This window comes from Oenanthe melanoleuca, chromosome 10 (genome assembly GCF_029582105.1).
Source record: "Oenanthe melanoleuca isolate GR-GAL-2019-014 chromosome 10, OMel1.0, whole genome shotgun sequence".
NCBI classification, from domain to species: domain Eukaryota; kingdom Metazoa; phylum Chordata; class Aves; order Passeriformes; family Muscicapidae; genus Oenanthe; species Oenanthe melanoleuca.
In genome coordinates, this window is record NC_079344.1 from 15,787,207 (window position 1) to 15,814,368 (window position 27,162).

The 27,162-nt window shown below is 40.9% G+C and overlaps 1 protein-coding gene across 4 annotated transcripts in view; it reads right to left on the reverse strand.

Moving 5' to 3' along the window:
- Positions 1-22,220, reverse strand: part of MEGF11 (multiple EGF like domains 11) — a 251,127-nt gene extending 228,907 nt beyond the window's left edge. The window contains exon 1 of one of the 4 annotated variants that reach the window (XM_056500297.1): positions 21,987-22,220. The gene's annotated coding sequence lies outside the window, so the exon portion shown is untranslated. Of the gene's footprint in view, positions 1-21,771 lie in introns of all 4 variants that reach the window. The other 3 variants (XM_056500296.1, XM_056500299.1, XM_056500298.1) reach the window with 3 other exon arrangements.
- Between the last annotated feature and the right edge of the window lie 4,942 nt (positions 22,221-27,162).

Below are 27,162 nucleotides of genomic sequence, written 5' to 3' on the forward strand. Positions count from 1 at the left end.
TTTCAAATACGAAAGAGGTTATGTCATGCAAGAAGAAAAGGGTTTTCTTTGGGATTGGCCATTCTTCTTCTTTCATGACATAATGAAAGGCAAGGAGAGCCTTTTAAAGCTCTGTGACATTATCAAACTTTGCCACAGTCACGCTGTGTGAAAGCCCTGCACATCACCGATGCTAAGGATAGGCAGGAAACGATAATGAAAAAATCAGTATTAATTGCTGGCAGAGCCAGGATCTGTTCCATCCCCGTGTACAAATAACTGCACAGCTCTGCCTCATTGCTTGTGCTACTGGAGCAGGGGAAAAGTCACTTTCATACCCTGCTTGTTTACTCTGTAGAGTTACTCAGTGAATAGTAAGAAGAATCTGAGGCGCAGCAAGTCAGCAAATAAATCACAACTGACAGGTTTTTTATTTCAGTCACACTGTGGTAAATTCAAATAATTCTAATGAAGTCAACTGTGCTGCTCCAGACTGACCCATCATCACACAGAGTGGGACAATCGCCGTGTTAATTTAACAAAGAGAAAAGATACACTGATATATTTTTGCAGATCTGGTGATAGGTAACTTACATCCTTCATTAATAGTTTCCATTCAAGGCATTTAATTAGCATTATAATAAAGCTAAGCAAAGTGCCTACAGTGCAACAAACAATCAGAGCTGAGGCTGAGCAGTTAAAGCCCTCTGACAGCTCTGACCCCCCGCAATCCTAATGGCCAGTCTGGCAATTAATGTCCTCTCATTCATCACTACTAATTAACTTCATTGATTTTTAACACTGGGATTTCCACATTAAAGCATGCAGCAAGAAGCATCACATTTGTTATGACATGATATTCAGAGGAAATGAAATAAAAGAAGTGCTGTGTCAGGAGACAAAAGCACCATTTAGGTCAGGATGTGAAGTTACACCAAAAATTATACATTGATCTTCAATGGCTTTTATTTTAACCATCTGCTCTCTTGAAAAGGAAATGGCAACTATTTGTTACATGGACACGAGACAAAAAAAAGACAAAGTTTAATGAATGGACTGCAAAGTTGCTTTGCGGGTACACTGCTCTTGAATAAACTAAATCACTCCAATACAGCCTGAAATCCCCACAGTTTCTGTATTGGAAGGAATGTGGAGAAGGTAAATAATGTTTTAAAGAAATTATTTAAAAGGTCTTAAGGTTCTGCATTGGTCAAATCTGTGGGAATGGAGGGGGTAGGTAAAGATTTTACACAGTTTCTCTAACAGGTATCTGAACTTTCCACCATATCAAAAGATAATATAAGAATTACAATACTAATCAGGCATGGAGACTGAGTCTCTGAAGATGCAGAGCCAGTCAAGAAAGAATAAACTATCAAAAGAAATGAAAGTTACACTGCATTGTTGGACTGGCTTGTGCAGGTAGATCAATAGAACATTGACAATGTATTTCTATGCCAGCAACATCCACTAAAAGCACATGGCTTCATTGAGCTGGATATTCTTAATAAAATATCAGCCATCACAGAGCAAAGAACTGAAGGAAAAATTATCTTGCTTATTTCTTTAAAGAGTGTTTTTAATAAACTAATGATCTGGACTGATTCTAGTGGATTAGAGTGGTCCTGCTTGTCACTTGACACTGATTTACTGTATAAACTTGTGCAAATCCTGTTCCCCACAAGTCTCAGGCTTTCCTCCACTTATAAATTTTAAAAACTGCTCTTGAAGATTTTTCTTTTTATGAGAAGGGAGGAGAGTATTTCAGGGTGCAAATGAGGACATTTTACAGCATAATAAATCATCAATAAAGGCAAAGAGAAATGGGTGGGGAAAAGTTTTGTATCTGCAAACTTGTAGATCCCTTTCCACAGGCCAGTTACAGATGGTTTGAAGGTGACACCACAGAGCACATAAAAGAAGAAGATATTTTCTCCTGAATTTCAGCTTAAAATACAACCTGAAAAAGTAGCAAATTCATGGTGCACAGGAGTCACTGAAGCTCTTCCAAATCTCCCATGAAGACTGTGCTTAGCTTTCTAAACAGGGAACACAGAAAGAGGATGTGCAGCATACAGAGCAACTCAGTGATGGTGCAGCAGCCATGCAAGATTTTATGTAAGAATTACATAAAAGCAAACTCATGAAGATTTGCAAGATCAAAAGTTGTTCATCTGTGAAGTAAATGCCCAGTATTGTCTCTCCACTTCCTGCCTCATGCCTTGGGATGACACAATCAACAAGGCTTCCTTTGTGGTTTAAATTCTGCTTGATTGTACATTAATGCACCAGATAGGACTGAATCATCTGTTTTTGTCTGTGAGTGGTACTGAGGATTTAGAGCCCTACAGTGGAAGCTACAAGTGATGTGTATGGGCACAGCTGAAAAGAAGAAAGACAAGGTCATCCACAAACAGCAGGCCTGAAAAAAACAAGGCGGTAGTATTTAAAAGAGAATTAATTATGGGGAAGATATTAATAAATATATCACAGAGTTGCCATTATATTCTGATCATTCAAACCATTATAAGGCATGGAACAGAAAGGCTTTGGTCTAGGATCACTTGGTGCATAAGTTCAGGATTAATATCTTTAGCATCCAAGAAATCTGTCAGTCCCAACCTGCCCCTTTCCCAGCACAGGCTCCAGAATTCCCTGCTGGAGAGCCCTGGGGAGCTGCTGCTTCCAGGCTGGGCATATGAAGGATGGAGAGGAGATCTCCACAAAGCAGGGAATGTGTCACAGAAAGAGGAATGTGAACTCATAAATTAATGTCCTTTCAAGATACAGAGATGGAGAGATTTTGCAGGAAGATGCTTTTTATCATATAGTGCTCAGGCAAGCCAAGGGTAGATCAGATCCTGAGCACAGGTTTTTTGGATAGGGCACGTGAAACAAAGGATAAACAAATTTCAAGCAGTTTAGTGACACAGTTGCCATCATTCAGTTAAGATTAAGACATTGTGATTTTAAAGTTACATGTTTTGCAAATCTTTTTTGTGGCCTTGAAATTTCTTTACTATTTTGGATGGCTCATTTTGCAAAGATGTCTCTCGAGGCAGATTTTGTGTGGATCAGAGTTCAGTTCAGGAGTTCACAACAGTTTTCCCTTTGACATTAACTGACTTATGGATCTATTAAAAATAAACACATATCAAAGTGCTTTTCTGTAGACCTACAAATTACAAAGCATTGCAAATAATCCACCCCAGGAGACCCCCTTTATCAGGTTCACACTCCTGATTTATTCACTAACAGTGGACTCTCCTCAGAATTTGTATGGACCAATCTGGGAGTGACTGAGTATTCCCCAATCTGGAATGGGGAATAATATAATAGATATAAATGATAAAAAATATTCCCCATTTTGAAATGGGGAATAAGACTGAGAACATCTGTTGAAGAAGATAGAATAAAAAAGACACCAACACACTTTCTTCTGGTTTTTCTGTTACACTCCTTCCACTGAGCTGCTGCCTCAGTGCAAGTTTTGCTCCAGTGAAGATCCACTAAATTTTTTCTATCCTTGTTCCATGATAAAAAGACCTCATAGGACATCCTACCTGAAGTCTCATCCCCATCTCAGAGGTTTATATTGCATTCAGCCTGCTCTAACACAGCCACATGGCTTTGCCTCTTCCTTTGTTCTCATCAAAGGCATTTTGAGGTGGCTTCCACGGTAAAAAATGGGACAATGGTGCCTCTGACAGACTGGAAAGCAGCAGAGGGTGGGATGAGCCACGCCAGCAAGCTAGAGAGAAACAAAGACAGGAGCTTTTGCCAATCCTACACAATGTGGTGCATTTGCCCCAGGAAAAAAAGATGCTTCCAAACAGTGCAGTGTTTGCTGTGCAATGAACTGAATCGAGATCTGATGTTGAATGACATTCCATCAAGAGCAGAAGCAAAGAAATGACTGAACCAGGCAGGGCGACTCAGCCTTCTTTGGAAGCACCAAACATCTTGTGGTGATTATCAGAGAAGGAGGAGGAGGAGGCAGCTTCAAAATAACACAAGCCCATCAGCTGAATCTGAAGAGTTCCAGAGAGTTCCCCTGAGCTGTGTCTGTGCAGCCCTGGCTGTCTCGTTCTTCATGGACTGTTTGTGGGCTCTACAAAACCACCTGGATGTGCAGGGGACACTGAGAAGAACCTGAGACTTTAGCACAGCACCATTAGCAGCTTCAAACAAGGAGCTTTTGGTAACCAAAGAAGCATTTTCAAGATCTCAGCACATCTTTGTCATATAAATTTGAGAAATATTCTCTGTGTGATCTGAAATGACTTAAAGCTGTCATGGGCAAATTTACCTTTCTCTACTGCTTGAGAAAAACACACTGCAAAGGTCATCAGCTCCTCACACAGAAGTTTAGAAGCCTTCAAATCCCAGAAAATTCCTACTGCTGATGGTAACATCTCATGTACTAATTATAACTTTTAGGTACTGAGGTAATTTTTTTTTATTATTCTGTTATATGCTTAGAAAAAAGACATGATTTTATATTAATCCTGCAACTGAATACTGACCTCAAAATCTACAGGAAGCTGCTGATATTCTCATTGCTGTCATGTGCATTGTATCATCCATACCTAAATACACCTAAATATATACTACCATGAACAGTTTTGTCAGCAATATGGAAAAAATGGCCATTTGTTAACCAAATATGGGGAGTATCATGGAATCAAAACTCCAGAAAATAAAATCTATTGAAAAACCAAATTTTTATATATTTATACATATAGAATTTCTTTTATATACATATGTATACATAAATGTAGGTGTGTATCCATCTCCTATTTTCTCCCTAAACTCCCCTGCCTACAGACCTGAGAACAGTCCTTCTAATTACATGAAGAACATACAAGACTGCAATTTTCCCAAAGATTTCTCTCCCATAACAGAGGATTTCAATTTGAAATATTTTGTAATGATGACCAGAAAAGCATCACTAAAAATATTTCAAGGTTCCAGTGGATGGTTCAAAGATAATTCGCTGTAAGTTCTCCCTACAAAGTATGTCCTCATTTTCAAAAGAAACTGTAAATTATGTAAATCAGAAGTGCTCATCTTGTCAATCAGTTCTACATTTATACCCCAATAACCACTTGCTTCTTGAAAACATGAGGGTCAATGAAGCCAGCAGGTATATCAGATATGGTTTGACTGATGTATTTTAAATGACTGAAAAATTTGCTTTTCCGTGTTCTGACACCAGGCAGATCCATGTACAAGTGCTCCAGGAATGTGGTTTTTAATATTGAAGCCAAGTTTTTGAGAGCACCAAGTGGAGTCTTTTCCTCTTGATGTGCTGCTATATTAAAAGGAATTATGTATGTGAACTTGGCCACAGCAAGAAGAAACCTCATGTCTTGTACTGGGCTGGATTTGACTATTGAGAGAAAGTTTGTAACAAAATGAAAGCAGTGTCAGGGAAAAAAAATAAAAATTGTATCTCCAGAGAAGAGGGAGACCTTCAGCAGTGACATGTTTCCACCTGAAATCTTGCGGCTAAAGCAACTGGAATGGTCCCTTTAAGGCTCCTTCCTTATTTTTGCTCTAAATGCTCATTTCCTCTGCACCACTGAAGAATTCAGTGAGGCAGTAAAATCACCAAAGTAGACCAGGACAAAATCTAAATTTGAAAGAATTTGTGAAGCCTGGGAAAGCTCAGAGTGTGTGAAATACAAGGAAGAAGAGGTACCTGGAAGCAAAACAATATAGGAATATGTACAACTTCTTTTGATTATTACTTATTACTTACAGTAATAAGCTGAGAATTGGCACTAAAAAGAGATTAAAATGCAAGTTAAAAACTAGAAGCACCTAAAGTGCTTTGTAAGTTCTGTAAGGAAGTGAATTAAGAGGGGTAATGGCAGAGTTTCAGATTTAAAAGAGTGTATTTTCTGAGACAAAGCCATAGGACACGCTTTTACCAGTGGCCAAAACCATGATCCTTGTATGAGGCACAGCATTTCCTCCAGGTACAGGATGTTCAGGGAAGGATATTTCTGGCTATTTCTAAGTTAGAAGTTATTCAGTTGAAGAACAAAGATTTTGCATTTAATTTGGAGCTGACTGGAAAATGTTATTGAGTTATCTTCTAACCAGATTGAAAATACAGCAGCAAAATCAAATCACGGGATGAGTTTCATGCTCTCTTACAGAAGTGCTTTAAATTTGCTGAAGTTAATGGTGTCTCAGCTGAATTACATCAGCTTTTTAGCTCTAAAAGAACATACTAGTATAAACTAAAGCATTATCAACTTCTTATCAGCAATCTCCTTGTCTCCTCCTGGCTGCAGGGCCAGAAAAGAAGATTCTTGTTTTAGACACAGCCCACTGAACCAAGCAGACCCCTAAACTCCCAAGAAGTCAAAGCTCAAAGTAATAAAAGGTCTGAAATCCTGCTAGATTCCTTGACAGTTCTGAAAGCAGGAAACAAAAGTCCCCAGAAATGATTACTTTTATCTCCAAATATTCTGAAACATGTGATTATTCTTCTTAAACATAGATCTGTCATCTAGATCATTTCCATCCAATTTTCTGGCCTGTAGCTCTGGTTGTGCCAAGTTAAGAGCAAAGCACCTTGGATCTGCCCATTTACATGTGGAATTCCCAAATGCCACTTTTTGTTACAAATCCCCAACAGTCCCAGCCCAGGTCTGAAACTCCCTCTGATTCAGGCAGTGCCAAAAACTACAGTCTCGAGGGCTGGGAATCAGAAAATCTCCACATTTAGAATTCCTCTTTCTGGAGTTCCAGCCAGATGATGAGCAAAGTCTTTACATCTCTGCTTTCCATTATTGGCAAGCACAGGTTTTCCCTGGTATTTATCCTTGTGCTAACTGCCTTCACAGGATTCCATGATAAAACAAGTAGGCTACTGCAGGGATTTGACACATATGGATGTGTGTACCCCAACCCTGGCACTACTCTAGTCTTGCCAGAAATAGAAAGCCCCTGGCAATGCAATTCTTTAAAAAGTAAATTTGGAAGGAATAAAAAGTGGTAATTAATTGCCCAGTATAAATGGCTTTGGACTGAGTACAAGCCAGTTTGATTACCTAACAAATAAAATCACTTTCTGAGGTGATAACTCAGTTCATAAAGTTGGGCAGAAAAACAGTGATTACAAAGTCCTTGCTGCGGTGCACCCTTCTTCCCTGAGAGCTGGATGTCACTCAGGCCATGGCTTGAGCTGAGTTATACAAGCAGAGAGACAAAACCCAGCTAAAGAACACCCAGCCTGGCCTCCCTTTGCTGCCAGCAAACCTTGGAGGCCTCATGCCTTTCAAGGAGGAGGCAGAGATGCTCCTTGCCTTCACTTGTACCTCACAATGGAATGGGGTGTGGGAGAGGGCTGAAAAAATGGAAAGCCCAATTCCTACTGCTAAGGGACTGATTTGATTGCTGCTGCAGGTATTGGAAGAGCAGATGAACAAGGAGCCTGTGGGGACTGGGATCTGTGCAAATCACATGGGAACTGAGAGTTCTGCTGTCTGTCTCTATAGGTTTCTTCTTACAAAAATATTCAAACATGAAGTGCTAATCTGTGCACAGTTTGGCTTCCCTCAGCAGCTCCCTTGGGTTTGGCCTTTCTCACCAGCTTCCCTGAGCTCTCTTCCCCTAAATCCTGGGACACTGTGGCCACAGGAGTACCACACACCACTGCATCTGTCCAGAATTGTCCCCAGCCCAGTGTGGGGTGTCCCACAGGTACAGCCACACCTCCTGTGTGCTCCCAGAGCATTCCCAGCCACTCAAGAGAACATCTGGCTGCAAGAGAACATCTGCCTGCTCCTGGCCCCTTTTCCTGCTCATTTCACTCACATCATCCTGGGAAAATCGCTGACTCTCGAACTTCCAGAGAGTGGAATTTGGCTCAATCATTTTCTTTTCTGTTGAACATGTTTTGTTTGATCATAACAAATCAGCCCAGTGTGATGTAAACGAGCTGATCTTAATCAGCAGTGTACTAAATATCCACGTGACATCTGCATACATTGTTGGTTCCTGCCTGCTCTGCATGCACAATTTAATTAGATGAGTAATAAACGTGTCAAATTTATCAATGGTGTAAAACATTTGACTGCAGTGAATTTACACCCTTGATTTGGATTGTTCACAGATGCCTTGTTATAGCTAACATGGCTCACCTATTTATCCTAAAAAATTAATAATTATCTTCTTGCTTTTACATTGATTTGTCCAATTTTCCAGGAGGGAAATACAATTAACCACAAATAAGAAAAAATGCCTCAAAGTTGACTGATGAGAAGTTGTTTAAAGACACTCAGTTCAATTAGGCTAAAAGCATTCTTTCTTTGTGGCAACAGCACTTTCCAAATAAAACCTGAATTGCAACAGGAGGAAAATGAAAACTCAACCAAAAGTTGGGAATGGTTTTTCCATAATTTTCTCTATTGATTTTGATTGAATATTATACATAACTAACATGATTTATTTGTTAAATTCTTAAAAAATAAGTATATTTCCTCAAATGTTCTTTTACTTAACATAATTTTAAAATGTGAGTCCGAGATACTGAAGTGGCTGTATGTGAATATGTTTAAAATCTGTGCTTGGGTTCCTAAAAAGTTCATCCTAGCCACACTAACTGAACAATTTCTTTGAATTGGGTTGGGTTGGAATTAAGTCCAATAAACTTCTCTACTTTCAAAAATCATAATAGATAATAGAATTGACTTGCATCAAAGTTTATTACACAGCCACTGGACACAAATGCACTCAATATAATCAAGTTGCTACTTCTCATATTTTAATTATAGGAAAAGCATTGTGAAAGTCAGACTTCCATTAAAAACAGGCAGTTTAACAAGACCTAATAAAAAAATTTTTATCAATAGGAATATTCAAAATTAACTTTCTGTGTACAAATTAGATTTCTAATAGCAGGTTCATTTCTCTGGTGATCTAATTTAGGTTTTGGTATCAAACAATGTCTCAAACACATAAAAAACCTCCTATGGTAAATTTTCATCCCTAATGTTTTCCAGCTGGTCTCTAATAACTATTCCTAATTGTACTTGTTAAAAAGTGGATTTATGAATTTCAATTAGACTGGTTTTACTTATGCTACAGCAATTTTCACTACCAACCAAGACTATTTCAAGATAGAAAAAAGTTTTATGTGGATGAAAGAATAATTATGAAAATAAAAAAGAAAATGCCTTTTATACAATTTAATTCTCAGTAATTCTATTTCAATAATCCAAAACAGAAAATACAGCATGTAATAACCATTCTGGGAACTTTGTTCATTCCACGAGTTACAAGGTACTTTTATTACCAGGATATTCACTTTGCTTCTGTGCCCTACTGTGAGCATAAAGATTTACACCATCCTCAGTGAATCTATTTTAATTTTCTTTGCAAACTTAATGTCCTGATTCAGCAAAGTATTGAGATGGAAGCTTACCCTGAGCACACACTGAAGACCCCAATCCATGTAAATGTGCCTGAAATTTGTGCAGGGCAGCTTCAACAAACTCATTTTTCAGCAGGTACCAGGTATGATTTAATTAATCATTTTGCTGACCAGTGTCCTCAGCTGTGGAATTAAAGCTCCAGGACACCCCTGCCAAGCCCTGTGCCCCCCCCCCCACACAACTGGCACTGACTCTAATCTCAGTTCTCACTCACTCTCAGTACAAACACCCCCTGTAAAATTTTCAGTCATCTTCCTGTGACATGGATTCCTTAGGAGACCCTTCCCATCCTCTCAGCTGTGGGACTTCATAGAATCATATCAGCGAATCCCAGAATAGTCTGGGTGCGAAAGGGACCTTAAATCCCATCCCATTCCACCCCCTGCCATGGGCAGGGACACCTTCCACTACCCCAGGGTGCTCCAAGCCCCATCCAACCTGGCCTGGGACACTTCCAGGGATTCAGGGACAGCCACAGATTCTTTGGGCCACCTCTTAGTAAATGTGACTCTGTGCCTGCCATGCCATGTTTATGGCAAAGCAAAACTTGCACAGTTTGATAGACAAAAAATTATAAGCGACATAAACTGTTTTAGACAAAAATATGGGCATCTATGGGCAAAAACTACTGCTACAAACACATTTTTTTGTTACAGTCTCCTCCAGCTTTCCCAGATGGCCAGATAGTGGCTATTCCTTGGGAGTCACCATATGCTCTAAAGTTAGTGACTCACGTCTCTGACGAACATTCAGACCTCTGAAAAATGCCCAGGAAATCAGAGCAGGAGACCAAGACCTTCCTGCATCAGAGGGAAAAGGAGATTCTTCCATGGCAAATTCTGAAATCCAAAGTCATTATCTCTAATGGAATAACTATGACCATTCCCCTGGAACACCACTGTCAGCCAAGACAAGGGACTGACAGGTTGATTCCTGCACGTTTCCATTCCTTGTGAGGCTGAATATAGATACAAGAATGTTATTTTTACAACTTTACAACACTGTCTGTTGTTGCAGCCAAACACTTTGGCTTCAACATTTGACTTTAGATATGTTAAGCAATGCACAATAAATTCTCATCCAAAAGGAAGAGGAATACAGGAGCACAAGCAAGGCAAGCTCTGGGCACAGAACAGTTAACACAGGCCTGCTGCCCACTCCACATTTTCCTTAAAAGCTGCTGTGAAAAAATCCGATTTCTCCCCAGAAATACCATGATTGAAAGCAGCAACTTGAAAACAGCAATATTTTTATGGACTCCTGTGAAGAGGATTCTCCAGTGCTCAGTAGGGTGAATCCAACCTTCTCAAAAACACTGATCCCATTATTCAGTTTTGGTAATTAAAATGTTTTCTAAATGATTGTTCCCCAGCAGGAGGAAATTGATTAATTTTAATGCATTATTGTATTTTAGCATGGAACAATGTTGTCTTTTTATTCCTCCCCTCTTGTTCCCACCATTTGCAGATGAATTATTTAGATGTGAAGATTTGTCTACTGTGTTTGACGTGAAGCTTTAGGGAGCAAGTGGAGAAACCCAAGGAGTGCCTCATCATTTGCAAGTTCAATTTCTTTCTATTTGGATATTGATTAGCACAGCACATATCACGAGGAAGTGACTTGACCAAGGGAACATAAATGTGACTTTACATATTTAGAAATGCATTTAGGAGTTCCATTACATGCTGCTTTTTAAAACAAGTTGTTTCATTTTGCGGGCATAGTTTGAGTTTTGTTTTGGTTTCTAAATTAGGCAACAGAAATTTATTTAATTTAATTATATTTTAATGACACTGAGTAGCATTTACCAGCATAGTGCCTCTTTATTTAGGTCCAAATTCTGAGGGTTTGAAATGCACTCATTAACTTCAGCTGGTTTTCAGTGAGGCTGTTAATGACTTACAATTGTTAGAAAAGCTGAAGCAACAGACACCTGGACAGTTGATATCAAACAAGGATTCAAAACCAGATCCTGTCCCAGCTGAAGAAAAGAGATGTGTTAATATCACAGTTCTATCACAGCAAGCAGTATTATAAATAATTAGAATTATTTTGTGTTTGTGTTCATCTTCTGTGACATTTTGAGTATAATCAATGCTGCCACAGATGACCTAAGACTAAATAGTTTCTCGAAACAGTGTTTCTCCTGCTCACAAAATTTTTATGAAAGCTTCTGCTTGATTAGAAATTAATAAGGAAATCCAATATGATTTTGTCAGAGAAGAAAAGTTTGTTTAAATATCCATTTCTATTTTCAAGCCGTCTGCAGAGAGCTAAGAAAACAATCAGATTTTCTGGAATGAAACTATGATCATTCAATTGTACAAGATACAGCAAAAAAACTGGAACAGAACTACTTGGCTTTGGATTTAGCAGCAACTGGCAGCAGCCACCTCCATAAAATTAAGAGAAATGAGCAGAGCAGACTGATCTATAGCTAATGCAGGACTAATTTGCCTAGGGATGCCTACAGTGCTCCCAAGAACTTTGCACTGCATCTTGGAGCACTCTACAAATACGTTAAGATTTTTAAAAATATCAGGAGCATTAGTATGCCAAGAAAATAGAAGGCACTGGTGTTAGAGGCAGCCTTTGACAAAGCCAAGAACAGGCTTCTCCTTTCCTGATCCTACAGTGTATCACCTTTTCTGGCAGTAGATTTATCAAATAAACAACATTCACAGTAACGTTTATTACCTAGTATCAAATTTACTAAAGTGCTCAAGGGTCTCAAGCAGAATGAAGGCCTCTATATTTCATGTAAAGACACCTAAAGAAACTGTGTGTCCTCACTGTCCTACATACCTCTGAAAAGTCTCATCTTCAAAGAACATAAGGTTTCAGTGCAGTTGAATCTCTCAGCTGCCAGCACTTCCCACCATCATGGACTTGGTTTGAAACTCAGTTTGAGGGAGGCATTAAACAGTCAAAAGTGTTGTCCTTCACACAGCAAATTTGTAAGGTTTGTTAAACACACCAGTGATGAACACAGGACATATTGTTGACTTACAGTGCATGGATTGAAGTCTTGTGTGTAAGTGAAAACATTATAGCAGGAAGGGGAATGGCACAAAGACCACCTTACCCTATTTCCAAACACCTCCGTTTCTCATGCCTTGGAATAATTAGCTCTAGCTAGATAAGAAGAGTTTTTTGTTCCTTATTAATTCCTACATAATGAATGACAAGTTACTATGCTAATGTAAGAAAATACTTGTATCAAAGTATTTTTTTCTTGTATGACAGGCAACATGCAATACCAGACTTCTCTGGATTCCTGCCCAGATGTCCAAGATTTTAACTGGGAAGAGAGTCCAAGTGGCAGCTGGGGGTTCAGTGTGAAACACAAACACTCCAGCACTGCTCTCCTGGCTGGGTCAGATGGCCTGAACAGGGACCACATCTGCTCAAACATCTTTCTCTCTGTGGCTGGAGCATTTACCTGAAGTGACACAACTTTTTAAGGCTGCATTCCTCACACTGCTCACCAGGATAATTCAGGAGAGCAGGTGTGCTCATCCCTTCCTCCTAACAGGGCTATTTTTAGGGACACTGACTTGCACCATTTCTTCTCCAGAGTTCTAATGCAGGACTGGACTTCACAGTACTTTCTTTTTGCCATCCAATGGCATAAATAAGTGGTATGCAAGCACCACGGAATATGGGAAGAAGATTCTTTTAAATTCAAAAAAGTAACTTTTCTGTAAAGAGAGTCAAAGCTCTCAGGAACATGGGGGGATTCTTGGGGTGCCCTGTGCAGAGGCAGGAGTCAGACTGGAATTATCCTTGTGGGTCCCTTCTACTTCAGGATATTCTATGATTCCATGGCTCCCAAATGGGTTCACTGAAGTAAATCCAGCATTAATCCAGGCATGGTGCTCCCTGTTGTCAATGGCAAAACCAGGCAATGACCAAATGAGCCCATGTCCCATCAGCAGGAGGAAAAGCAGCATGGACACACCAGCCCTTCCCTCTCTGGTGCTGCTTTGAGCACGGTACAGCAGCACAGAACAATCAGACATTTCCATATCCCTTTGGCTAAATCCACCAGGCTATGTCACCAGCATTTGCATCCCAGCAGCACTTCTGTAAGCCCAGGATATTCCCTTTCAGCAGTCTGCTCATTGCTGGGCTGTGTGTGAACACCAGAGCCTATTTCATTTGAGCACCTGTGCAAACATGTTTCTCTTACAAAAGTCAACAGAACTACGAGTTTATATTCAGCTTCCAGTGCACTTTATTTTAAGTAGATCTCCTGCCTTTCAATGCCTGCATGCAAAAGAAAACCCAGACCTTAGCTCTGTACTACAAGGGGAACATAGACCCTAAATTTCTCCTCTGAGTAATGGTCTACCAAGTTGTCCCTCAAATACAAAACTTAATCCTTAAGAAAGCCTTAAGAAAAGAAGGCTGGGGAGAATAAGGCAAAAGACCTGCAGGACAATAGGAGAGAAGGGGAAAAACCCAATTGCAAAAAAATTGGAAGGTTGCTTGGGTTATCTAGAAACCATCAGTGTTAGATGCTGGACATTATTCAGTGATGCAGCATCCTGTTAATTATTTATCTCTGTCAGGAAAAAGGCTTCTGCACACCATACACAGATCTGGTTCCTCACTTCACATTCTCAACTCTGTGATTTGTAAGTGAGCCTTTAATCTGTTGCTGAATTTTATTTAGTTGTCTCTTTGTCCCTTCTTGTTTATTTTCTTAATTGTGGTTCTTTTTCTCGCTTTTTTCTATATATAAGTGACTTTCTATGTCCTTCCTTCCCACACACCTCTGCCTGCCAAGCTATTTCCCATTGCCTTTCTGTTTAACATTGTTTGCCCCTTATTCAGAGTTCCCACATTTTTTTGCATCTTACAGATCAGAGCAAGAGGAACAAGCTCAGTTTCCAGGCTGGGCTCAGATCATCCACAAACAATCCCACGGAACATATTTTGAGAAATAAATTTCACTTACATCTTCATGAGCCAGAGTGGTAAAATATAAATCAAAATAGAGTAAGTGAAATAAAACTTTTCCAGATTCCTGTGGATTGGAATGGATGTAGCATCTGCCTCAACAGTTAGGAACACCTACTGCATTCTCTCATTTACTACCTTCTGACCACAAGCAGCAGATGGTATTTTGTCATTGCACAGACCTCAGTTCCCATAAATCACAATTTTTGCCCTGCAGAATTCATAACCCAGTGCTGGGGAACAAGAGGATAGGTCCTCTCCTGCAACAGGCACTGCAAATGAGTCTCCTTCCATGTGCAGCTCACAGATCTTTCTGTATATTTGACCACCAGTATTTAATATAAATGTATATTTTGTAAATATAATTCACCACTCTTGTTGTTTTGGTGACATTCCCAGTAGCACTCACTGCACAGACTCCATCTAACCAATCTTCAATTACTATTAACACATCCTATAGGTTACTGATGTCTTCTGTCCACATAATTTAAGACACTATAATGGCACTAAAGAATCCAACCCAAAAGGACTTCCTGAGGTAATTTACACTCACCACCACCAAAGAAAACTGGTTTGTTGGAGTATTTAATTTTCAAGTATTTTGTAGTGTTCTGGCAAAGTTATTACCAGTAGTTCTGGTCAGTTCTGGTCAGTTCTGGTCAGTTGTACTTTGCTCCTCAAAACAAGTTCTACATAACTCATGCAATGACATTTTCAGCTGACAGATTACCTTGATTACTTAGTGTTATATCCAAAAATCATCAGGGACAGCTTACAGAAAAAAACAGCAAAACCATGGCTCCTACTTGCTACATGCTCAGCTCTGTAATTCTGTAACACTGCAGCTATCAAAACTCTTCATGTCTAAACTGAAGCACAGAGTTACAAATGATAATTTTCAAATTTGTTCATTCATTCATCTACCATAAGTTTTTTAGTCTTTCTTTACAAGTAAAATGAAAACTAGGCATTATTCTGAAAGGATGGGATCCATCTCTCCAAACTGAAGTACAGCAGTTGGATGCCTGGCCTGGTCTGTCAGGACCAGCAGACTGCCAAGAACTACCTTGAGCTCCGTGGAGGAAATGGGCAGGTCTCATATCCAGAAGGCAACTCCTCCTAAAGGTGACATCCCCTGCCAAAACCAGACTCCAAAAGCCCAATCCTATGCAAATAGAACTCCTCCCTCCTTGGAGTTTCAGGGCATGACTGGTCACACGACGTTTGGAGAAAACATTGCATAAAAACACCAGGAATTACATTTTCTGATGCTTGAATTGTATCTATAAAATTACTGACTTGTCCTCTTTGGTTGCTAAAATGCCTACGTGGAATATGCAGGGAAAAGGAAATAAGAAGAGGAGAAAGGATGAAGAACATTGCCACATCAGACATTTTTCCTCACGTTGAGGAATGGTAGATATCATGACTTTAATGGTTTTGATTTGCCATATCTATTTTAATGCCCATAAGTTAATACAGGTTCAAATTCATCAGCCAGCACTCCTTTAAAATTCTATTTACAACTTGTGCATTTAAATGAAGGCAAACAAAGGTAAAATTTATGCTATAATAAAGTATCATTGTTTTAATTCATTAATAGAATTAAGCTAGCTGTGGCAAGTAGATAAAAGCCCTTTGAATAGTGAAGCATTGCTGCAGTTTGTCTTGTCAGGGCTCCTGCTTCCAAGAATATTTATGATTTTCCAGTTCCTCGAGAACCATAAATGACACAGCAGGTCAATGAGAGAGTTTCAATCTCAGTCTGGATATTTCCACCCAGAACTAGAGGATAATTCAGTCTCCATCCCCAGGTAACCCCAGCCCCTCTTCAGTGCTAACAAAGGGCTTTATACTGGACTTCCTTCTGAGAAACAAATTTCATACCTTGTGCTAACCCCACAACTTGGCCAGGGCTGTGGAATGAAAATGAAGGCAGCATTTCCTGGTGCACTCAGAGAGCAGGAATCAGCCCCAGCACACAGGGAGCAGGGACTCTTTTCTGGAGTCACTGCCTGTCAGTAGGTACCAGACTGTGATGCACAGCTCATGTGACACACTGAGTGTCAGAGAAGTCACCTCCCAGTGTCCTGTGCTGTGCCAACAGCGTGTTGGCTGCTAAATGACTTTACATTCTTCTTTATTTTTCTGCAGAGCTTATTTTAGAAAGGTTGTATATCAATCTGGAAAGTGCTGTGAACACGATGTTATCATAATGGTACCATATGCCAGTTGACTACTTACAAATCATCCATGCTTCCCTCACTTGGTAGATTTTAAAAGCATGATAAAGAACTTGATTCTCCTCATGCTTACACTGGATTTATATCAGTGCACCTATCTGTACCAAAACCTCTACAAAGTTTTAAAGGCTCTTAAAACAGCAATGTACAAACAATAGTTTTTACTATTCAAGTAATTGTCTCAAAACCAGATGTGAGTGTTAAAGACTCAAGCATATTAAAAAGTAGGATATGCTCCCAAAACACCTTATCCATCTCTACAGCCTACAGAAATAGGTTATAGCCTTTAACTAAAGAGCTTTAAAGCTGTTAATTTACCTTCCTGGTTTGGCCCCTTTAGGAGGCCACTGTGAATTCCAGCACTCTACCTGATAATTTCTCTGAAGCTTTTTTCCTGCTATCCGTGTTCCAGAGAAATCAGATTTTCATGTGTTCACAACACTCCATAAACCTTGCAAAAAATGATGTTCTGTAAGACTAGTGATAAAGAGGGAGGTTAGGAAAAGTTTAGATCTTAACAAGGAGTCCAAGATAAAAGGCTAAGTAAAACTTCAGCTGCATATCTGAACTTAGGAGAACCTGGACCTATTTCCACTCATATCTACCAGTTACATTAAAAGAATAAAAGTCAAAACAAACCAAGCAAAAAAAAACAGAAAAAAAAAACCCAAACCAAAACAAAAAACAGCCAAATAGGGGAAAAAAAAAAAAAAAAAAAGACAAAAAAAATAACCCAACCCACAAAGTTGTTCACGAATTTCTCACTTGGACAACCATTCAGCTGTCATATTCTGGCAAGTTTTATGGTGTCTTTTGACTCTTTAAAATATTTTTCAGAGTGACTATTACCCTTATAAATGTTTTTGGTGGGAAAAAAGAGAAAATGAACTATGTGAAGTTAGTATACAGAACTATTTTCACTCAGTTACTCTCTCTTATTCCTCCCCCAGGCAGAGCACATGTTTAGCAGTGAATCTCATTTCAGCCTCGTGCCTATTCATTCATTCATTACCCTTTGTTCTCTGCCTGGTACCAGGAGAAATTTTCAGTGCTAGTTCTTACTGCACAGGGAAAAGTGAGTCCTAAAGTTCTGCTCTTGTTTGCAGTCTGGTGTGAGTTGGGTGAGCTCTTCATTCCTGCTGCATTTCTGTGAGTGGGCTAAGTGGTGACCTTCATCTTGTACCTCTCTGCCAAGCTCAGAAAGAAGTTTTCATACAAATTTCAGTAGTTTCTCTTTAGAGCAGCAGCCAGACTAGAGAAAATGCCTGGAGAGCTGAGCTCTACTGGTCAGACACAAGTGTTTGTAAACACACTCATTCTGGAGAATTCTGCACTTGTTTTTGGTCATCTTGACTGAATGCCTCAGATTCTCTGGGCTGCAACCCACTCTCATAGCTACTGAGTCAGATCTTGACAGCAGTGTGGGATATTGTGTTTTCATTAATTTGGTACTCTATCTGTAATTCATAAGGTAAGGGTCATGTTCTACAAACTCTTAAACAAAATTCCTCCTCTCTACCTGCACACATCGATTGTACATCACTCACAGGATTCACAGACAAGTATCATATGGCTGAATTCTTCTGGCAATCTCAAACTGATTCTGTCTGGGATTTGTCTCCTTTGAGACTGGCTCTTTTAATTTTCTTCAAGCTTTTTCATCTCTCACCCCTTAACATACAGAACTTCTCCACTGAGGTTTCAATCAGTTTTGTGCAAAGGAATGTACGGGTGGCTCTGGCAGTATGGTCAGTCTGCAGGGCACAGAACAATGAGGGGGAATTTTTTCTATCTTTTCCATTAACATCTAACAAGCCTTTCTGGGGGTAACTCATTTATTCACAATGGTAATTGTAATTATTTCTTTGATACAGGGTTTAACATATTAGTCTTTTTTTTGTAATATGTGAGATAGTCAGGGCAGAACACTGTAGCTGATCAGGGATCCCAAGTGCTGTTTGAGACACATGAGGAAAACCAAGATACCTGCATTGGGCACCAGATCCCATGTGTGTCTCCCAGGACAACAGAATTCTGGTGGAGCAGCAACTGGAGACCAGGCAGGATAGCTTGGGGAATGTAAGGAAACTGTGAGACCTGAATCCTACAGGCATCTACAGCATGGTCTTAAGTCTATCACCATCCCTAAAGAAACTCCCAGGGACTTTGGCTTTGAATTGGCAACAGACTCTGCCTCTCACAGTCTCACAGGTTCCTTTGCCTGGATAGGCAAGGCAGAGAGGGGCAATGGAAGTGCCTCCCGTGTCTCCCAGCACTCCCTGCAAGATGCAACCAGAAAATACATATGATGACAATATGACAATAAATGTGTGAACAGGTAATTCAGACCCAAAAGGGACCAAGAGATGATGGTTTGGGGGAGCCAACCACACTCTATGCACCTGGGAGTGCACAAAGGCAAATCTTCTTATTGCAAGCATACATGCTGCAATAAGAAAAAGGTAAAAACCAGTGCAGGCACCACACTCCCCAGTGCCTGCAGTCCCCATGTTTCAAGAAGAAGACTTATGGCTTTTATATAAAGCAACTGTGAACTCTGTAAAGTCTCCATTTAAATTCCCGACCCAGAGATTCGCACAGCAGTACTGCAAAAAGTAGTAATTACATAGAAGCTTTTTAATATGCAATGGTATGCAGCACTTTCCTTTTTAAGCTGAACAAACAAAGTAGTATCATAAATATTATATTTAAATAGTAATCCAAACCACATGGTTTTGAAAACAATAACCAAGCACATGCTTTGCAGGAACACAGAATTAGAAATGATTTCACATACAAGGATAAAAGGTTTACAAGAATTGTGATCATGCTAGAGAGAAATAGTTTATGCAGGCTATACTCGAAGGTATTTTCACAGTTCCAATATAATTAACTGTTTTCAGTGATTTATAGTTTTGCTGTATGCATTTGCTTAAATATTAATTCTGCTGCCTGGTGCTTAAAGCACGATGGATTGTTCAAAGTGAAAATGGCTGAGTGCCCCATTCACAGTAAATATGGGACTTCTTAACAGAGACTGTTGGCTTCTGTTTGATTATTTGGACAATTAATTTATATTTAATTCTAAATAACTAGAGATCAAATTAGACTTTTCTCTTAAGTAAAAAGCTGGAGCAACATAACGCAACCTAATATTGTGTATTTAACATCAGCCAACTTGGGTTTTTTAACTAAAATTCCAAATTTTTGTTGAGTAGGTAACCGGGAGTGACTGGAAATAAAGACAATGCTGAGACCCTGGTTCGAAAAACAGATCATGGCCACATGACCATTTTCAATGTTTCATATGTTGAAACACTTTTACCATAAAACTTTTGCAATTCTGTAACAATTTTACTCAGGTGTCAACAACAAGAAGCAGTCATAAAACTGAACTCAAGAGTTTGAACATCAAAGCATCCAGAGGTTGTTACTGACAAATAAGAACTCGTGCACTTGCCTTGAAACTGATTTTGCCAACATATTTCTCACATGCTTATTATCACTTATTAACTTCATCAAAGACAATTTCAGGTGTCCCACACCAACTTTAAGAGACTCCAGAGCAGGGCCCATGGACATCAACTTGTTCATAAACAAGAATAGATTGGCACCGTGTAAAAGATTGGCTAAAATCCAACCCTGTGATGAGAGTATTCACTCCGTTTGGCCACCTTTATTTAGCAGCACTATAACCAAGGCAATACATCTGAAAGGATCCATGCAGCAGGCACTACTCTGAGAAGAAAAATTTGTGGGATTTAATAACAAAGTAGACATGGTAAGAAGAAGGTCCAAACAGCAAGAGGGGACAGCAAAGCTCTGGATGGATTCTAGGAGATGTCTAAGCATGGAAGGATTCTGACTGAAACTTGAATATCCCAGGGTAAATCTTTTCAGAATTCCTTAGCCCAATGATGTGAAATTGAGACATAACATCCTGTCACCTCACTTGAGATTTCTATTACCAAAATACAGGACTGGGCATGACAGGGGGAGGGATCTCCCCCATCTGACAGGTCTGGAAGGCAGACAGGCTGCTCCCTTCTAGCTAGTTTATGTGTTACATACTCCTGTTCTAAGTCAGGGAGTAATAAAGACATGGACTGCAGCCTTCCTTTTGGTTAACTCCAGACTTCCTTCCTGGCTGGGGTGAAGAACAGGCTAAGCCCAGCGTGCAATGATCACAGGGGCTGGAGATTTAAATAACAAGGAGCGATGGCTGCTTTGGTTTCCCAGCTATTGATGCTGTGCCCACTTCTCTGGATCAATCAGGAGCCCCGTGCTTGCACTGAGTAACCGGATCACATAAACACAGCCATCAGAGCTGTGCAGTCCCTGCGGACCTCAGCTGAGCGCTGGATTTGGGAGATGATGTCCTGACACTCCCAAACTTCTCTCTTTGTTAGGAACCATCTGGCAGCGTGGCCAGAGTTCTGCCTAGGCAAAAGAAGGCAATGTTTGGCAGCAGCGAGTAGCACCAGTGAGAGTGAGATTCCACCCCCTTCCCAGGCTCCAGAAAGGCAGGTGTCACTTACACACTGCATCCTACAACTTCTCCCTACCCCAAACACCTTCTCCCACCAGGAGCCCCGGCAGGTACAGACAAGAGAAGCCACTACAATCCGAGCAGCGAGGCGCCAGCCCGGGTTCACTCGCCCGCGCCGCGCACAGCCCGAGGATGGGGACACGCGGGGACACGAGGGGACCAAATCCGTCTCCTGCAACCAGAAAAAAGTTCGTACCTATACAACACCCCAGTAAACCACGCGGGGGGGGGAGGAAGCGGCTTCTGAGAGAAGCGCTGATAGGGGAGAGTCCTAATAAAGCCGTAAGATCTCACCCACGCGCACATCTCCTAGCTCAGCACTTCCGAAAGCACCAACGAGAAAGCAAAGATTGAGGGAAGGGACTGGAGAGAGACTGCCTCCCCCCGGCTCGTCCTGGCTGCCTGGGCAGCTCCAGGAGGAGCAGGGCAGGGGGTTCGTCCCTCGCAGCAGGGGGTGCACAGGATGCTCCTTGCCCCGCAGCAGCGCCAGGAACACGCGGGGCGTGGGGTCCGCAGCTGCGAGCACGGGGCTCCGGTGCCGCGTCCGCGGCAGCGCCCGGCGTTTGTCCCGACTCGCACCTACCTCGGCGGGACCCGGGGCCGGCTCCGCGGGGCTGCGGCGAGAGGCGGCGGCGAGAGGCGGCGAGCGGAGCCCGGGCAGCCTCGGCCGAGCCGGGGCCGCTCGCACTGGGCACCGCGCCGGTGCCGCTGCCCAGGACGGGCGGGCGATGCTGCTGCGGGGGACTCCGGGCGCCTCTTTGGCTCTGTTCGGAAAGTTACCGCGGCCACACGACCCACCTTAAACCCGCCTCCCCGCAGGACCCGGGGGAGGGGGAAGGAAGAGGAGGGCGGGAGGAGACGGGGGTGGGGGCTCGGAGCCGTTCTTTTCGCGGCGCAGAACCAAGTCACAGCAGCATCTCTCGGGCAGTCGCTCCGGGATGCAGGGCTGGGCGCACCAGCGCATCCCCGGCTCTCGCAGGCGCTGGGCTGAGGCCGAGCTCCGCTCCCCTCCCCCTGGATTCTCGCTTTGACGTGCGGTACCAGCTTCAGAGCGCAGAAACTTTCCCGTTTCCTGCGGCGCTGACGCTGATTTTTGGCTTATTCGTTTGGTGATGGATGGTTTGGCATCTCGTTATTTATTTAACTGTTTGTTGTTTCGGGGAAGGGGGATCTAGTCCTAATGCCTTGGGCTCTATGTATGTGTTTTGGGGTTTTTTCTCTGCCCGATTCAATTAAAATACATTTAATAGCCTAGAAGGACAAATAATCAGACTGCCACCCCGGCATCCCAAGGTTGCCGCCCGAGCATGTGGGAATGAGGAAAAAAATTATAGGAGAGGCAGAAACACTTGGTGGCTCAGCAGATGCAGGAGATGGGGGGAAAGCACGGCTCCCTGCCTCCTGCGGCTCAAACATCTCCCGAGCACAGACCTCTCAGACTCCGCGGACGTGCTTAGAGGGAGATCATGCAAACTTCTGGAGCCATTTCAAGGTGCCAGGTTTGCAAGCAGAGGCACGCACGCAGCTGGAGCAGCGGGCACACGCGGGTAGGCACACACAGCTCGCAGTGCCTGAAGCAGCCCCTGCACGGGGAAGCGCTGACTAGAGCTGATACCTCGCGAGGTTCAGGGGATGCTAATGGGGAAAAGCGCCGTGAAAAATTTACCTCTTCTCTAGCATCCTCTACCGTCCAGAGCATCTGCCCTTGCACTATCACATCGACTGCATAGCTGCTGCTTTCGGGTGGCTCAGTGCCACTGCATGCTCAGAGAGGCATCAGCCAAGGAACGAATCGCACCCCACGGTTGTCATTTTCTTCCTGAAAGATGTACCAGAAGTTACAAATGCATAATGATTAAAATCATTAAACCAAAAGGCTTATGACAGGTGATTTGAACAGCTGCACTAACTTAGCTCTTAGCCAACAATCTTATGCTTGCACAAGATGAAATGCTCTACTTGTGTTATGTACTATTACTGATTATATTCTAATTAGAATAACAACGTTGGCTGTGATCCTGCTTTTTAAACATCTCAGCATGTAAGAAAGACAAGACCATGTCCCTTTTTGATAACAGGCCCAAATGATTAATAGAACTTTTTTTGTCACGGTAGCCACACGATGAATCCCCACATTGTACAGTATTTTATGTCCATGTGAGGCTGCCAAAATCCTTTGTCCTGCACTGTGTGTTTCTTGGTCACAAGCCAGCGCATGACTGCAGGTGATGGCAGTGTTTCAATAAGGACATCGTTTGGGCCAGGATTGCTACACTGACACTGTAAGGGACTCCCTGCAACCTCCCAGCCTCCCAAAAAACTCCTTCATTCCAGCACTGCCTTCGTGCCCCCAGGTTCGCAGCCTGGCCTTGCTCTGCTGGTTTGCAGCATTCCTGAGACCTTGCACCAGCCCCTGAGCCAGCAGCACGGGGCAGTGGAGAATCCCTGGGTGCTGGAGCAGCTGCAGGAGAGATTCCTCCTTCCCTACCTCTTTTCCAGGCTCAGTTCTGCTCCCTCCCTGACTCCACAAGCTATTTTTCTTCATTACCCATGGCTAAGGCAACCTAAGCAGGTTCTGCAGCAGTACTCGTGCCTGAGGTGAATTCCTCACTATTTTTCTTCACCTGTTTTAAATTATTTTTTACCAAAATCCTAATGATGAATATCAATAATAAATTAGCAATTGTGTTTATTTATTAAATTATTTTCAATATTTAATATAATTCAATAGATCAAATTTGAACTTGATTTATTGAATAAATAAAGATAATTAGGTTTTACTGTTTGTATAAGAATATTAAAAACCACCAGTTGCTCTATACTCATGGCATTGTTTAGAACTCAGTTTTGTCACCAGTTTCCATTTGGGGAACTATTTAACATCCCTGATTTTTCTTTTTAAATGGTAAGAAATGCATAGAGACTAAACCAGACTGCTTAAAATGAATTAGGCAAGCCTGCTGCGACAATTTTTTTCCCTTTGTCTTTCAGTGTTCTCTGTAAAACTTCCCAAAGAAGTGGCCTGTCAAACTGTGAGTGCTCTGGACACCAATGAAACCCAAGATGTTACATTCTGCTGTATGACTTTTGACAGATATTTGAGGCAAAGCATTCAGCCCCACTCTTCTTGCTAATATAAAATCCCATCCAGCTCAGTAATTTCCCATGGAAAGTTCTGGCATTCTCTGCACTATGGTTGTCTGCTTGCAGGGGTGTAGATGTCAGTAAATGCCAATGAATGTGGTTATGGATGTTTCTCCATTTGAGAGTGACTACTGGAATACTCATTTCTTCTTGGTGTCTATTTAAATGCAACCCCCTCGTAAAACACATTCAGTACAAACAGCACTAGATTGCAGCACACGGGTTCTAGTTCAGTGCTTCTGTTTTTAAAATATGTAGTTTACAAAAAAAGATATAAAAAGACAGTTTGGCTTCTTTCTTATTATTGTTGACTCAATGAGTCTAGACTAGAGTTATAACTGTAAACTCCAGCTGAATCTTCAAGCTTAGCCAGATTCTTTCATAAATCAGAATGAGTTGTTGAAATTCTGAAGGACAAAATAACTCTCTGTTATGAGTGCAGAGCTTTAGTTGGTGAAACGATGTCTGGTTATCCCCAGGAAACCTGAGCACCAACATGAAAACGAGAAAATAATTTGAAAAAAAAGGAAAAAGAAAGGGAAAAAAATAAAAAATAGAAAAAAAGGCAGGAGTGTATTACAAGAGTGACTCTGCACAGAAAACTGCTTAATAATTCTGCTGATAAAGTACAAGCCAGAGGAGAATTCATTTCCCTCTCCCAGAGCTCAGCTGGGGTGACAGGAGTTTAAAGAAGAGCAGCTCTTTCATAAAGGTGAGCTGGTATGTCCTTCACCCAGACAATAGGAGTTTGAAAACACTGAAGTCACTGCGAGCTTTGCTGTTGACTTTTGGGGAGACAGAATTTTACCCTTTGAAAAGATCTGCTGAATAAAAACAGCCACTTGTACACGTTTCCTCTTCAAAGTCCATTCAACTTTCAAGTGCATTTTGCTGCTTTCATTTGTTTGCTTCTACAGGTCCAATTCAAAACTAGTTCCTCTCCACTTTTTCATTTTCCGTATGTTCTTTTTGCTTAAAGAGGAAATTTGGCCTTAGAAAACCACAGAAAACTGCATCCTGCTAGTGTTTGCAACAGCATAAGTTATCAACACTGGGAAATTATTATACTGTTAATATTAAAGCCTGAGAAATTAAATATGTATCATTTGTGTCTGAATGAGCAATTACTATTGAAAATAATGCTTGAAAAAGAAAAAACAAAGCTTTTCAGACATAACATGAATTTTAACTTGTTTTTTTTTAGAAAACCAATCAGGGCTTTAGTTTATGCATCATTCTGTTCCCCACAATAATACTCTGTCTGTGCAATCAGTGATGATAAATGGTACATAATTGTAAACTTGATATTGGTTTTCAATATTGAATTCATCATCCTGTCCTCTTAACACATATTAAATACTTTAAAGAATTTATGTATTTGTTTGATTTATCTGTGATTTTTTTCCAATATGTAAAATTTATTAGTTTTCTAGTTTTTGAGGAACTAAGAGTAGACAACATCATTAATAACACTGAATAATAGTGTTGGCCTCATTTATGCCTGATTCCCTTCTACCAATACAAAGTGTCCAAATCAAATACAAACATATTAGTTGTAGTCTGTGTAGAAAATACAGTCTGAACTAGAGCCAGTTCTGCACAGGTTTTGTTTGACTTTCCCAATCCATCCCTGATCTCTCCAAATAAGGATAGCAAGAATCACATTAATTTATCTTTTCCCACATGATGGACTCATTACAAATAAGGAGATTCACTCAAATTGTCCCAATGCTCTTAAAGAACAAGTAATGAAAATATGATCAGAAAATATTTATCCTGCATTACAGTAGCAAAATATACAGGAATTGTTCGTCTAATTCAAACAGACACTAAGTATTTAGGGTCTGGCTCAATCATGTCAATTGTTTTTTTCATTAACACAGCTTTTAAGTCTGCTCCCCAATGCTAATAAAAAGAATGATTTAAGAACTGGCCAGTGACCAAGTGGTTTGTGTAAATCTTGACCCTAGGAGGTCAAATTCTGCACTTAATCCTGTGTATATGACCATCATTCCTAGTGTCTGCTATTTCTCTTAATCATGGTTTCTGCACTGCTCCAGGGCATGACATTATTTTCTGCTTAGTATGATGTAAATTTAAAAATAAACAAAGGATTTGGTAAGGCTGAAGCAAATAATTATGCAATGATGCAAATGAAGTCATGGCCTTCATTCAGCTGAACTATAGCTGGTTATTTCAGGGAGGAATTTGATCCACTAACAAAATCAACAGAGAAATTCAGTTGTACACATCTATTACTCCTTTTATTGTAAAGGAAACTGGATAAGAGACCAGCCTCCCACAAAAAGGATGAGTGGAACTCTGTGCTGCAGGATGGCTGTAATAGCTTTGTTGCATGTACACATCAGATCTTTGGATGGATCAGAATAGTCTGGGCATGTAAGAGAGCTCCATGGAATCCACAGTTGACTCCAGGAGCTTCAGGGTGGAATTCTGTAGATAAAAGGTTCCCAAGTACACCCTGGTATCCAGAATGACATTCTGCCTTTATTTGGAGCACATGACCCTGGTTAAGTATTGGGGAATGATATCAAAATGGATTGACAATCACTCTGCAACACCTACATTCTCGTTAATGTTAATGAGAGTGATGTGTATGAACTGAGAAGCCAAGAAGCCCCTCACAAATAAAAAATAGGAAAAGCAGCATTTATAATACATAATTAACAGCAATGTCATATAGGTCAGACTGCAAGTGTTGGCTTTTTAGTGCAAATTCCTATGTGGATAACTGCAAGATGAGATGTTTTTCTTTTATCCAGAAAATTCACACTGCAACTGAAACAAGAAACCAATTGCTTCCAAGTAC